The sequence below is a fragment of the Micropterus dolomieu genome, linkage group LG22 (assembly GCF_021292245.1).
Source record: "Micropterus dolomieu isolate WLL.071019.BEF.003 ecotype Adirondacks linkage group LG22, ASM2129224v1, whole genome shotgun sequence".
In the NCBI taxonomy this organism is placed as follows: domain Eukaryota; kingdom Metazoa; phylum Chordata; class Actinopteri; order Centrarchiformes; family Centrarchidae; genus Micropterus; species Micropterus dolomieu.
The window spans coordinates 5,391,670-5,405,104 of record NC_060171.1 but is presented as its reverse complement, the minus strand read 5'-3'; the positions used below and the strand labels follow the sequence as shown (position 1 = coordinate 5,405,104).

Here is a 13,435-nt window from a genome sequence, read left to right as displayed (position 1 = left end):
CGACCATTTAATTCAATTTAATAAGTGTGAAGAAAGATGTCTCTGTCTTTAATTTGACTGTCTGTTCTCCAAAGCCCCTTTTATCTGCAATATTAAACATTGTTTGGGGGGTTTATCATTGAGGTTTCTATAAAATCTTTAACCAGAGTTTCCCTTTGTGACTTACCTCTTTTATTCTCTAATGTAGGAAATGTTTTTTGATTGCATTTTCACAGCAAGTACGTTTTAGAAACCCTGTACGGAAATGTGGCAACATAAGCAAAAGTAAAGCAGTTTGAGACAGTTGACCTCTTGACCGACAGTTGAGTGCCCGCTAATGGGTTTTACTGTGGGGTTATCTCGTATATTCTTGTGTATTTATGTATTTTTTTAATTTATTATATAGCTAAACATTATGAAAATATATCATATGATCCATTTTGAGTGGCTTTTGGTTGCGCTTGCCTTGAGATGCAGGCAAATCAGTGACAGCGACACCTCGAGGCGGCGGGAGTTGCCGTTAACTGCCCAGTGTTAGCGAGCCGGTGGCTAACTGGGGACTGTGAGCTAACGTTAGCTTTCCAGACCTGCTTGTAAGACACGTCCACACTCGGTCCGCTGCTGCTGTCTACTACACACATGTTGAACTGCCGCTGAGAAGAAATGCTAGCTACGAATAAGGATTTAACTGGCTTTCACACTTACACAAATTGAGGTAAGCTCGCAAACGCTGTCACTCACGGTGCCTCCACTTTAAAAAAAAAAAAAAAAGTTTTTATGTTTTGCAGAACGTTAGCCAGCTCTTGTTAGCACTTAGCTAGCAGAATGAGAGGCTAACGCTTAGCTGGGTTTAAATGGAAATCCTCATGCTTGGCGACGTGCGTGTCTAATGTTAAATGCACAGTTAAATAACAGTGCATCAATGGGATGTTCCCGAGCTGCCATGTAATAATTGGTTTCCCTCTATAACACCATATGCCAACTCAAGAGAGCAGAGCTTTGGATTGTTTTTAATGGTCTCTGTCATGAGTCAATGCATTATCTCTTATGTGGCACTCTAGAGTTTACAATGGCAATCGTGCTCGGTGTTATTACTCCATGCTTATCTGTTTGAAACACTTGATATTCAAGATTTATATTTTCTAAGCGCACAACACTTTTTCTGCAATTTATCATCGTAATGTTAAATAAAGGGACTTGAAAATGGGACAGCAAAAACTACAGGATCCACAACAATGACATAGAGGGAGGGGTAAGGGGGAGCACACATGTCAGCACCCCTGGGGTTGATTCTAGATAGATTGATACATATACAGTCAGGTGCCTAGTCCGGATAGAGACTGTAGGCAGGGGATATCATAGATTGGTTGACATATTTTTAGCTCTGCTAGAAGTATCTGCGAGTCTAGGAAGGCTCTTGTATCCTGGTCTAGGTCCCTGAGGATGAAGGTGGCATTTTCCATGCTTAAAAGGAAGGAAGCAGGAGGGCTTCCTCACCTTTCAGTTCGTTAAGTGCCTTAACTTATGAGTGAGCGTTCCCACTTCGCATTGATCAGATGGTTCTGGTCCATCTTTTTGAGTTTGTCTGGGGTGAACTATGCCTTATGCATCCTTACTCCACGGGCAGTGACCTCCAGCTTCTCATTTTAAGCAAACTCAACAGTAGTAAAGAAATGTATGCCCCAACTTATATCCCTAAGTTTATTGCTGCTTGTTAGCCTTGTGGACCTGAAGTGTTTACCTCTGCTGAGCATCCAGTGTTGGCTCAGTGGTCTAGTTGGCATTATGTGTCTCCCCTTTGCTCATAGAAGCCAGTGATGAGTTTCCTGTGACTGTGCTGAGCAGCAGATGGAAGAATGTGCTCTTTCAGAAAGCCAGCTGGCTCTAACCAGAGAGGGCAGGAGAACCTTTAGGCACACATAGGCCAGTTGATTTCTCTGTGCGTGTGTGTGTGTGTTGGAACTGAAAAGTCATAACCAAAGGCATGGCTGTAAGAGGTTTACGTGGCAGGTTTAACATGTCACTTCTTGTAAAGGTGTTAACATGCTGCTTGTGCCTTCTGAATTGACGGTCAGTCAAACCCCACACTTTCTAGATAAACCTGGCAAAGCAAAGAAGATTATGTTGATGATTTTATTTCTTCAAAAGTTATTATTAAATTGCTCCAAACCCTGATGCATATTGTCACTGACTTATAATTTTAATAATATTGCCTTCTAACAGCATGCATCATTATTATCATTAGCAATTTCCTGGCAATAGACAAACTCGCGTGTGGGGGAAAAAACATTGGAAACTTTATCCATTGTAGTAGTAAGTTTTCAATAAACAAATCAAGTCAAATTATATGCACAGTATAGCACTGAAAACAAGCAGGATGGTAAAGCCCTGTCAAAAACATTCATACGTTTTTTTTAGCAGGTAAATGTTTTTCTTGCAGGGTCATCTGCTGGTGAGGGAAAATGTAAATTTTTGACACTATGAACAACAGCAGCAGATTTTCATAGTCAAATGAACATGTTACTACTGCTGATATGCCACATTTTGCACTTCTGATCTGTTTAGACTAATGTGTATCTAGATTTGGATGGACAAATACACATTATTATTTTCAAGCTGCCACATCATTAAAACAATATAGCGTTTTTGATCTTGGTTTGTATAGTTTCAGATTTGACTAATGACATGCAGGCAGTCACTATCTGCTGCAGATATTATAGCAGGTAACTTCATAGTGGGATGTTGCGCTGTGCCTGGCCTTTTGTGATGGATTTTTAACTGAGGGTGTAACGTCTTAAATTGGTAACAGACTCTCACTTCCTCTTCCTGAATAACACCAGTTCTCCTTTCCCCCTTTACCATGATGAATGTGTTATATGAACTGGGATTCCCCTCAAAACTATCAGCAGTGTATTACATGATCCACTTTTCCATTTTCATTTAGTTAGTGGTTTCTTGCACTTCCCAGAATGGCTTTTGGTAACTTGCCTGGTCATGTTGTAGGCCTACACCTAAGGTGACAAAAGCAATAGCTTTAATTTAACAGCAGGAGAGAGATGGAAACCACTAATGCCTCATGCAGACTACACGACTTTAAGCGTCGGCCGATGACCGTTCACACTACACAACTTGCCGTCTTGTGACGGGAGTCTTGAAGTAGTTCTGGCTGATCGGTGACAGGGGGTCACACACTACACGAGCTGACATCGGCTGTGTCACCTGACGATGGTCTCCAAAGCATGTTTTGTCAAGAAAACAGATGAAATGTGAAACGGGAAATGACGCAAACCTACACACAAAACAGCTGTTGTTTGTTATCATAAAGATAGCAATTATAAAGACAAAGAATCTGGGTGAAAGAATGGATTAGCACACGCAGGTAGCAGAGATTGTCTGAGCTACAGAGAGAGCTGGAGGTGAGTAAAAAGTGTTTTGCAGTGAAAAAGTAGCTGCTTGCTCTGTCAGATGCCTGCTCTCATTGGCTGGATGTACATGTTGAGTCGGCCGACTCCTCCAGATATTTGGCAGGTTAGATATCTGGCAGACGTCGGAAATGTGTCGGGGAGCTGTTTTGATGCGTCCTATTGCAGTTCACAAATAACACCTGGCGACCACCGATCAACCGCTGATTTACCCCCCGGCAGCCTGACAGTTGACGAGCTTGCCAAGCGGCAAATCGGGCTAAAAATTGTGTAGTGTGAACTAGGCTTTAGGGAATAAAGTAAGACTTGTATCCTTTACTTACATCCAACATGTTCAGTTGGGTGGCGTCTGTGTGTTAATAAAATATTTATGGGGTATCCACTTTAAATTGGTATCTTCCTGTGCGGTTGTTGAATATCCGTGAGGAACATTGTTATTAAACCCTACCACTGCTTTTTTCTTCAGTCAGTGTAACTGCTAAAAAGGCGTAGCTGTAACCTTGTGTCTATGTTTAGCCAAGCGGAACGCAGGTTTTAGTTCTTGGATGACTAAATATAAAATCATGTGAAAAAATTATACATTTATTGTGTTCATTTGTTTTTTTGGTTGTCAGGAAACTACAGTACCAGTAGCTTAAGAGCCACATAGTTTGAAGCCAAACAGTTTGAAAGATGGTATTGATTAAGTCTATATTCCCATGTGATTTTAGCATACAGAACTCTTGTTGAGTACTTGTTTAGTGCTTTAATCATCAAATGTTTTCAACTATCTTGCTGTTATCACAGTGATGTCATTTCTGGTTACCTTATTTATATATTCTAACCATCATTCATGTGATGAAGACAAAGTAATAGAGTATCTCACTGGCCACTTTGTTAGGTACATCTTTCTAGTACCGGGTTGGACCGGGTTCCACTGTGGATGCCTTTTGAGTAGAGTGAACTCATTGTCATGTTCAACAAATAAAAGCTACACTGTGGTCATAAAGGGAATGACATGGTTGGCATAAATACTCAGGTAGACTGGTGTGTAAATGATGCTACAAGCCTGAACTGTTGATACACTTTGCTTGGTTTGAACTTCAGCTGATTGTGTTTACCATTGTCTACATCCCTAAACGCAGTGTTTCCCTCAGGGTTTTGGAAGACTGTGGTGGACCCTCTAGGAGGGTCCGGGAGAGCAGAAAATGTTGTACATTTTAAAGTAAAATGCATTCATCTAGTGCTCTTGAAGAGCAAAATTAATATGCCTATGATCTATGAAGAACTTTGTACATTTGTAAACAATTGGGTGCTCTAGTAAACAATTTAATCATAAACTTATTGGTTGTATGGATGTGATTGGTGATGACAAAAAAGTCACACCCCCAAAGCATGGTAAACAAATATGCAGTTCACAAATGGTCAAAACACAAAATTGACTAGAACATACTAGGGCTGAACAATTATTCAAAACATTATCAAATTCGCAATATGGCCAAGTGCAATATCCAAATCGCAGAGCCATGACAACGGGGCTCTGGAACTCAGGTTGGTTTTGAAGTCCTGAGCGATCTGCCTCACCAGGCCCTGTATGCATTCTGCAGTGCAGAGCTTGTGTTGCGGAAATGATCCATCCATCTACCAAATTCTCATGCCAGCATTTGCATCTCTTCTCAATTACTTGAAGATCACATTGAATTTGCAAGTTTGAGGTTCAAGTAAATGGAGCTTAAAGATTTTTTTATGCAGATTCCTAAACTTTGCAATAAGCTGTTTGTGGCACAGTTGTCGAAAATGATCACGTCTGGAATAGGCATTATAATTTGATGCACAGCTATAACATTCAAAAGGTTAGAGCATTTTATAAGAGATTTATGGACCAGTTTGTGGCAGGCCCTGCCTTGAAAGACCACTGATGATAACATTTATCTGGGTTTAGATTCTACAGGGCCTTTTTCTCAGACTTCATATTGCCCAGAGAATTAATTCATGCATCAAAAATCATCTCTTTGCAGGCTGGACATTTTCCTGCAGACTTTTTACTGCAAAAAGATTCCAATACCGTCAGCCTGGGATCGGGCAGTGAAGCCTCTGAATAACGTCATTCCTAGGGATCAAAACCTGAAAATCAATAAGGTTCGAGCTTATCGATACTGCTGTCGAGACTTGCGGTTACTATGATGTAACGTTATGACTCGAGAGTCCAATCTGATTGAATTTGAAACGCAATGAATAAGAAAGTCATCAGGCTGCAGTCTCTCCTACATGTGCGCGCACACACACACACAGCGGCAGCAGAGCGAGAGGCTGCGCCGTGGCGGTGGAACACGGTGAGGGTTAAGTTAGCTCCAAACTACTGTAACGTTAGTTGATGACAGCCACGCTTGTTACTGTAAGTACGTGCAATAAAACCTTCGCAAGTAAAAAGACAGTACTTTATCAATACACCTGTCTGTAAGGTAACGTTAAACATGTAGAAAGGGTTAATTTAAACCTCTCTGTCCTCAGTATCTCATCCTGAATGTTTTATTACAACGCTAGCTTGGCATTAGCCAAATGTTAAAAACAAGCTAAATAGAAAGCTGTCTGTCTGGAGCATAGACTGGTCTGTTGTCTTAAAAACTCTGGCTGAGACAAACCAGCCGCTCCTCCTTCTACCTGGTAACGTTACCTGCAGCCAGGAGAGACGAGGAGGGACTGATACAGACTGATGTTGTTCTTTCTAAACATCACTCTCACTACTTGTGATGTCAGATAATAAAGTTGAGTTAACGTTACTTTGCTGTTGTAAACATTAATGTTGCTGCTCTAGAAACAACATTTAGCTGTATTTAAAGTATTAAATTCAAAACAACCAGGCAGTTAATATGTACACTTCAATATATGTTTATTTATCGCAAGTGATATGTCATATCTATATATAATATATAACGTTATCACACATTGAATATTTTCCTCATACCGTGCGGACCTAACTCATGCCCGTTGGGACTGGTCTTACCAAATAACCATCACTAAATAATAGTAAAGTATCGATAGTGGTATCGATAAAGAATCGGATTGTTAAGCAGTCTCAATAAGGGTATTAAAATAAAAGTAACGATCCCCATCCCTAGTCATTCCACAGCACTGGAAACAAGGAATGGTCTTTGAAAATACACAAATAAACCCGAAAAAGTACAGGCGTATTTTTTTTGACTGCAGTAAGACAAACATTTAAGACTTAAGTGTTACAATCCAGTCAAAAATGTGGGAAACATTGAAGAACAAAACGAAAACCTCTGAGTTAGTGAAATGATGTGACACACACAGCACTCATTCACCACAAAGCTAGAGCAGACCGGTCAGGAGTCTTTTTTTAGAAACTGGGCACTGCTTTGGTAACGCGATCTAACCCAGAAATGTTTGCCCTACCTTTGACAGGGCATACTGCTCTGCCTGGAAGTCCAGAATCAGAGTCTGTTTTTCATCCACTTTTTGTCTGCATTGAATCAGCTGTACCCGTCCACATCAGAAAGCCTGGATCACGCTTCGGACCTTTGTACCTTGAAGCAGCCAGAGTGGTAATTCAAGGCTAACACTCCAAAGCCCTCACAGCTGGCTCTCTAATATCTGAAGGACCCGCTATGTCAGTGAAGTCTTTGGCTTTGTGAGGGAAAGGTCAAGGCTGCTACGTGGGCACCCTGACTGTACAAAATGCCAGAGACACTCGGCTAGTGAAGTACAGTGATGAGGTGAATCCAGGTAAAGGCCGCTATCCATGATGGATTCCCCTTACTGAATCAATAGAAGTCCTGAAGGATGAGAGGTAGATAAAGAGAAGCTTAGAGACTTTGAGACTTGGAAAGGATTTTTTTTTTTTAAGCTTGATGAGATGTGAACTGTGCACAAGGGACTGAAGCTAAGTAAGAGGAAGATGTCTAATGATCTTATAATAATAATCTCATTATTTATAATATTTTATCAGTGTTGTCTGAATGTGTTGTGTGTTTTTAGGTAATGAAAAAAATTGCCACGATGCAGTGAAGTGTTTCACAATATGTGTGTGCTGTACATTTTGATCTTATCAGCAGTGCAACAAAATAGCCTCTTTGTCTGCAGGATATGGTGCTTGATAAAACACTTTCACTGTTAACCAGCTAAACATTTCGGAACTAATATGACCAAAGCATACCTCTTACCCTTTACATTCACAGACGCACTTTGTTGTGCCAATTTCTTTCACCATTTATAAGTTACGATGAGACTAGGAGCTGGGGGTTGGCTTTTCTGTACCTAATGCGGACGCAATTTTGCAACATGACTGGCTAAACAAAAATTTAATAATAGATCAAAAATAAAGTTAAATAGGATAACCTTTGTAGCTCCCCCACAACAATACAATAACTTTAGATTATGGCCCCAGTAGAAAAATGGAAAGTAAACTCAGTACAATGGTTTGTTACTGCCAAAGAGATTAGTTAATCAAACAATCAAACAGCCACAGCCAAGTGGTTGTTATTTCTCTACTCCTCGTCTTGGCTTCCTACTTTGCATACAGAGACAGTTTGATGAATGACATATTCAATGGCCTATATTTAAATACTTGCACAATGCACATATTTGAATATATGCAAACTATATGATAAAAATAACAAGCTGCATAACACCCAAGCGGGTCCCTCCAGGCCTGAAAAGTAAAGTGGAAATGCCTACATTAAACCTGTATTCTTTCTAATGGCCAGCAGGGGGTTGCAAAAAGAAGTCTGATTGTATAGAGGTCTATGACAAAGTGAGCCTACTTCTCACTTGATTTATTACCTCATTAAACACCTTCCTATTGAGTTCGGTCTCATCTGCTAGTTTCAAGTCTTCTTCAAAACAGCATGATGTTCTCTTGTAAATTATGGTCCCATTTGGAGTCAAATCGATGATAAAGCAGGGTATTCTTTAGTGTGTGGCCACCTTGTGATTGACAAGTTTCTACCACGGCGACCTGTCAGGCATAGCAATGTGTATCCCTCCCCAGCTCCACCCTCTCGTCCAAATATTGTCACTTCTGGTTCCACAAAACCAAGGTGGCATTGGCCAAAATGCCAAACGCGAGGCTTCAGAATGGTAGGCCACAAACCAATGGGTGATGTCACGGTAGCTATGTCCACTTCTTTTATACAATCTATGGTAATACGAGACACAGACTGCCTGAAGTAATCATCAGGTATGTTCTGTTACATCTCATCATAATTAGTGAAAGTAAACTTTTATAATAGCACTATATTTCATCTTTAACTTTAAGTTATTTTCTATCTTGTAGCTGGTGTTTACACTTTTTGTCTGCTGCTGGTACGGTGTCCATCCTCTTTCAAACTTCCACGTGTAGTCACACTTTGGGACATTGAAGTTCATGTCTTATCTGTACGGAAACTTTACTTCTAGTCCATTATCTCAGGCTCTTTGCAATTAAATCTGAGCAACGCTGCAGGATGGATCAGTATTACTCACTAGTTTTCTGGTTCAACAGTGGGCTCTCTTCTTAGTACAGTACATTTTTAATAGTTGAGCAGACAGTAAAATATACAGAGAAAATAGGAGGGAAAAAGAGAATATCGGTTACTGAACACGGACAAATCAGTCAGTCGGTTTGTACTTCCCCAAACTAAATATCTAACTGTGTGACCACAATTGCTCCTTTTTTAGGTAGAAGATCTGGTAAATATGATAGATGTTTCTCCTAATAATTAAATCGAAGGTCGTATTAATTCAAGTATTAGCAGGTAGACAGAAGTCTGTTTTACTTCTTTATGTTATCATTTGGTGCACTGGAAATAGTGTCAGATGTGCACAAAGGATCAAAACCCTAGTTGTACAAGTGGAACTTTCTATTGGCAGCAAGGAAACACTGGTTGCACTGGACAGGCATGAATGGGTAAGGACAATCATTACAGTTAATGAAATGCCAGTACGTTCACTGCCACTGGAGGTCATTCCTTCTTTACCAGAACGTTGAGTTTGGGAGTTGTTGAAAAAATACAACACAAGCTCTGGCTGTGCAGAAAGTTACAGTTTATAAAGGAGGAAGAGGATAACTAACCCTGGTATTGTTATTACAGCTTCCTTCTCCTTGTGTTCAACTGTTGTGTGAAACCATTGGAGGACTATGGAAGTGAAGACCCTGGTATCTGTACACTCGGCACTGGCCTTAAAATTTTGTTAAAGCTTTTTAAAATATTGAAGCAGATGTTTTGAAAATCTGACACATTGAAAACAGCATTTAAAATCACTCATTTACTGTAACACCAGCAGCACCCACACAACCTAAGCAACAACTAATGTAAATAAGACTACTGAACAGTATTACAATAACTTTAGTTAAACAGATGTAAAACAGAACAAGGGGAACGTGTTGCACGCAGGAGGCGGGTAGAAGGATCACAGTAGCATCCTGTGAGGCTGTTTCCACAACATGGAGGAGAAACTAGTTTAAATTGGTGTAATATTATTACATTAGATAAAAAGGTAAATGTTTGTGAATTGTTTTCAACGAGCAGCGTGATGCGGCGGGATAGGGTGGATTATGGTAGGTTGTAGTTACTTGCACATTGTGCTTGTAAATCATTTTTCCTGTTCGCATGTATCGATTTTTAGGGGCATATGCGAGCAAAATGGTCGCACTGTAGAACCCTGAGAAAGACGAGATGACTCTTTCCTATCAACACATTCAAATTAGATTTTAGTATGATACCACATTAACTGTGTGAGTGTAAACATCCGTTAGCTCGCCTGGTAGAACGCAAGCCCTTTCCTGATCATCATGTTCCTTTCCTGTCTCCCTTCAGTTGTCCTTTCAAAAAAAAGGCCCCAAAAGCTCAAAAATAATCTTTAAAATAATCTTGTGTGAGTTTGAAGCAGGACACGGGTGGAATAAGAATAAATGCTTAGCACATGAATCCTGAATATAGATTTAAAAGACATTAATGAATCCTTCCTGCATCATCTGCCCTGACTGAGCTTAACTTGTCTGAACCTATTCGGATTAGTTCTGCCATTCAGAGGAACTGCTGAAGAAGAAGTGACAGCCCACTGCCCCTGTCTCTAATCAAATGTTTTTCTTCTTTGTGCATTCACTTCAGTAGGTTTCTTTTTTTAAACCATTTATTGATGGTGAGGGAATGCTGTGGCCAGGCCGATACTTACCTAATGCAATTGCAATGCAGTTTTTATGAAGGAAATATAGTCTTCAGTCTCAGCTGTAAAAGATAGGTTATATCCAGTTTGGGTGATTGTTTTAACATTCATAATAATTCTGTCTCTGTATAAGACCAATAGACTGTTTTCATTTGATTTCATCGGTTGTCAATACATCAGTGGACTATTAATAGCTGCTCTCAGTGTCTAAAAGAACCACAGTTCCCCATTTTGACCAGTCGGTGTCTCTGCAGTGACAGTCACAGCGGTCCTGACCCAGTTAGCTGAATGATGCCGCTGCGTTTGAATTGTGACCCAGTGGAGGTAATCAAAGTCTCACCGACCTTCGTTTTGCGGTTGGAGTCTGGTTCCTCTGAAAATCCCTGCTGTTGGCTGCATGGTGGATGTGGTTGGCACACAATCCATTTTTTTGCACACCAGCTGGCTTTAAGTGCTGTTAATTCATTCTCATCAGATCAGGAAAATAACCACCAGTTGAATGCTAAATCTGACCACTAGCAAATATGCCTCTTGCTGGATGGTTTGTCAACTCGGATAAAAACCTTTAGTGGGGAAACCAGCCATGATTTTGAGATCTTGAGGTCTTTTCCTAAAATCTATTTTAGACTTTCTCGTTCTCCGTCACAGGATTGTAAAAATCCGGTATCATTTAACACTTTCTCTGTACATTTTTATTTGCTATTCACACTTGTCACCGATTGATTGCTGCATTAGGTCACATCAATTAAACGCTTCTGTGGTGCAGCAGTGATCAGCAGATTTAACTCACAGAGCCTGTGGCTGCATCAGTTGTAGTTGGTTTGATCGGCTGGACGTGCAGCCTCTCTCTCTGTTTGTGTCTTTTTAGTGTGGTTAAGTGACTTGTTTAAACAGTATCCTTACTCGTTTTATACTTGTGACTGTTTTTGGAGGAGGTTTGCAACTCACCAATAAAGGAAAAAGCACTCGCGGAGATCTTTCAATTGAGTTTATTGCTCAAAAGTTAACAAAAAAATTTTCGTCGTTTACTTTCAACACACATATCAATTGGTCACTAAACTATTTCACTCCTCTCTCATTCAAATATAAAAAAATCGCAAGCTGTAGTCTTTCCTCATATAAGCTAATACTACCTGAGAGGATGAACTAATTAGGATGAGGAGTGAGCTGATACAATTTCCCAATACTTTTATGTAACAGTTATTTGAAACAAAAAAAAAAATAAAATAGATAATCTTGCTTGTCCATAACTACAATAAAAATAATAGGCTACCAATCAACTACTATGGCTTCAACAGGTGGCATTTTATGCAAGGTAGCAAATGAAGTACTCTTGGTATCAGTATCACTTTAAGGGTATTGGTTTTGGTACTGGTATCGTAAAGTTTTAAGCAGTACCCAACCCTAGTCATAACCCTCTGAAAGGGAAATTTTAATTACATTTTTTAATTGTAATGAGACAGGGTTTTTAAAGATCATGCATTCATAAATGTATGGAGAGAAAAGATGAACAGAGACAATTTTAATGTCACCACATGAAGCAGATGAATGATTTTAACCTCCTTTCTGTCACTTGCTTCCCCCGCAACATTCACTGCAGCTGGCAGATAAATGTTTTTAGTATTATTTGCTTGTCCTTCACCCTCCACCGCATCAGTTCCTCTTATTTAGACCTTGTTTATCAACGACAATAGAATTATTGGACCTTTCAACAGAAACGTTGGAGTTTTGGAGACACTCAGCCAGGGTCCGAAATTAACACCGGCCAAGCGCCAAATGCGGGTAGATTTTCCGTTTGGCGAGTAAATTTCAAAAGGCTATCCGCCACACTGGCGGGTGAATGTTCATACCAAAATAGTAATGTAATAACCAGTGTTTTCCCTACAATGTATTCATCAGCACCGCTGCAAAATCTTTCTATGATCAGTAATATCACGACATTCACTTACACTCTTACACTGAGACGCGCCCGGCCGCCCGTTTTTCCAAGCGCGCCTCTGTTCATGGTTGCATAGCAACGTCGGCCACGCGAGTGCTTGTGGAAAGGAGAGAGCGCGGTACGAACTGCAAAGTCACCGATCTGCAGCTAGCTGCCGCTTATTGGCTGTTATGTGGCGACATTTACCAGGAGTGAGCCAACCTTTAAAACGAAAACCCACAGACGAAGAGGGGGACGAATTACATAAAAAAAGAAAGTTTTGTGAGAAATGGAGGTTTGGAGAGAACGGAGTTTCAAAAGGCTGGCTACAATATGATTCTGACGCGGTCGTGATGAGTTGATCTGTGTGTCGCCAGTATGCTAAAGATAAAAACAGAAACAACTCATTTGTCATCGGAAATAAAACGATGAAACTTGAGAACATTCGTGACCATGAACACAGTAAGTGTCACATTGCCTGCGTGTCTGTGTCTCTGGCTCAATCTGAGCCTCTACTCTCGAAAACTTCTGTGACAGCGCTAATGGCAATGTGAGAGCAGACCAGCAAGAAGATGAAGCTACTGTTTAGGACTTTACATGCCATTGGCAAGAAGGCCAGGCCACTTTCTGACTTCGAGTGGATGTGCGAGTAAGTGAAACTGTTTTTCCTCCTGTAATGTTTGCTAGACTAACATTTTATATGAAGCTATGGTAGGGTGACCATCAGTCCTGTTTTCCCAGGACATGTCCTGTTTTCACGTCCTGTCCTGGCCGCCCTGGCTGTTTTTGTTTTATTTTTATAAATGAATACATTTTCAAAAAACTGCTGGGAAAGATCAGCTCTACAGCAAAATATATGGGCAAAAATGGAGGATGAGGAAGAAAAACAGGATAAAGAGGAAGAAAACTAAAGATATAAATATATTTTGTTAGTTCGTTTTTGTAAGTTTGTGAGTCGTCGGATGACTAT

General features: G+C 40.2%; 1 protein-coding gene across 3 annotated transcripts in view; it reads left to right on the top strand.

Annotated features, from left to right (window-relative positions):
- Nucleotides 1–401: 401 nt before the first annotated feature.
- The window catches only part of LOC123961888 (suppressor of tumorigenicity 7 protein homolog), a 66,946-nt gene continuing 53,912 nt past the window's right edge, over nt 402–13,435 (top strand). The window contains exon 1 of one of the 3 annotated variants that reach the window (XM_046037667.1): nt 402–694. The gene's annotated coding sequence lies outside the window, so the exon portion shown is untranslated. The remainder of the gene's footprint in view (nt 695–13,435) is intronic. The other 2 variants (XM_046037669.1, XM_046037670.1) reach the window with 2 other exon arrangements.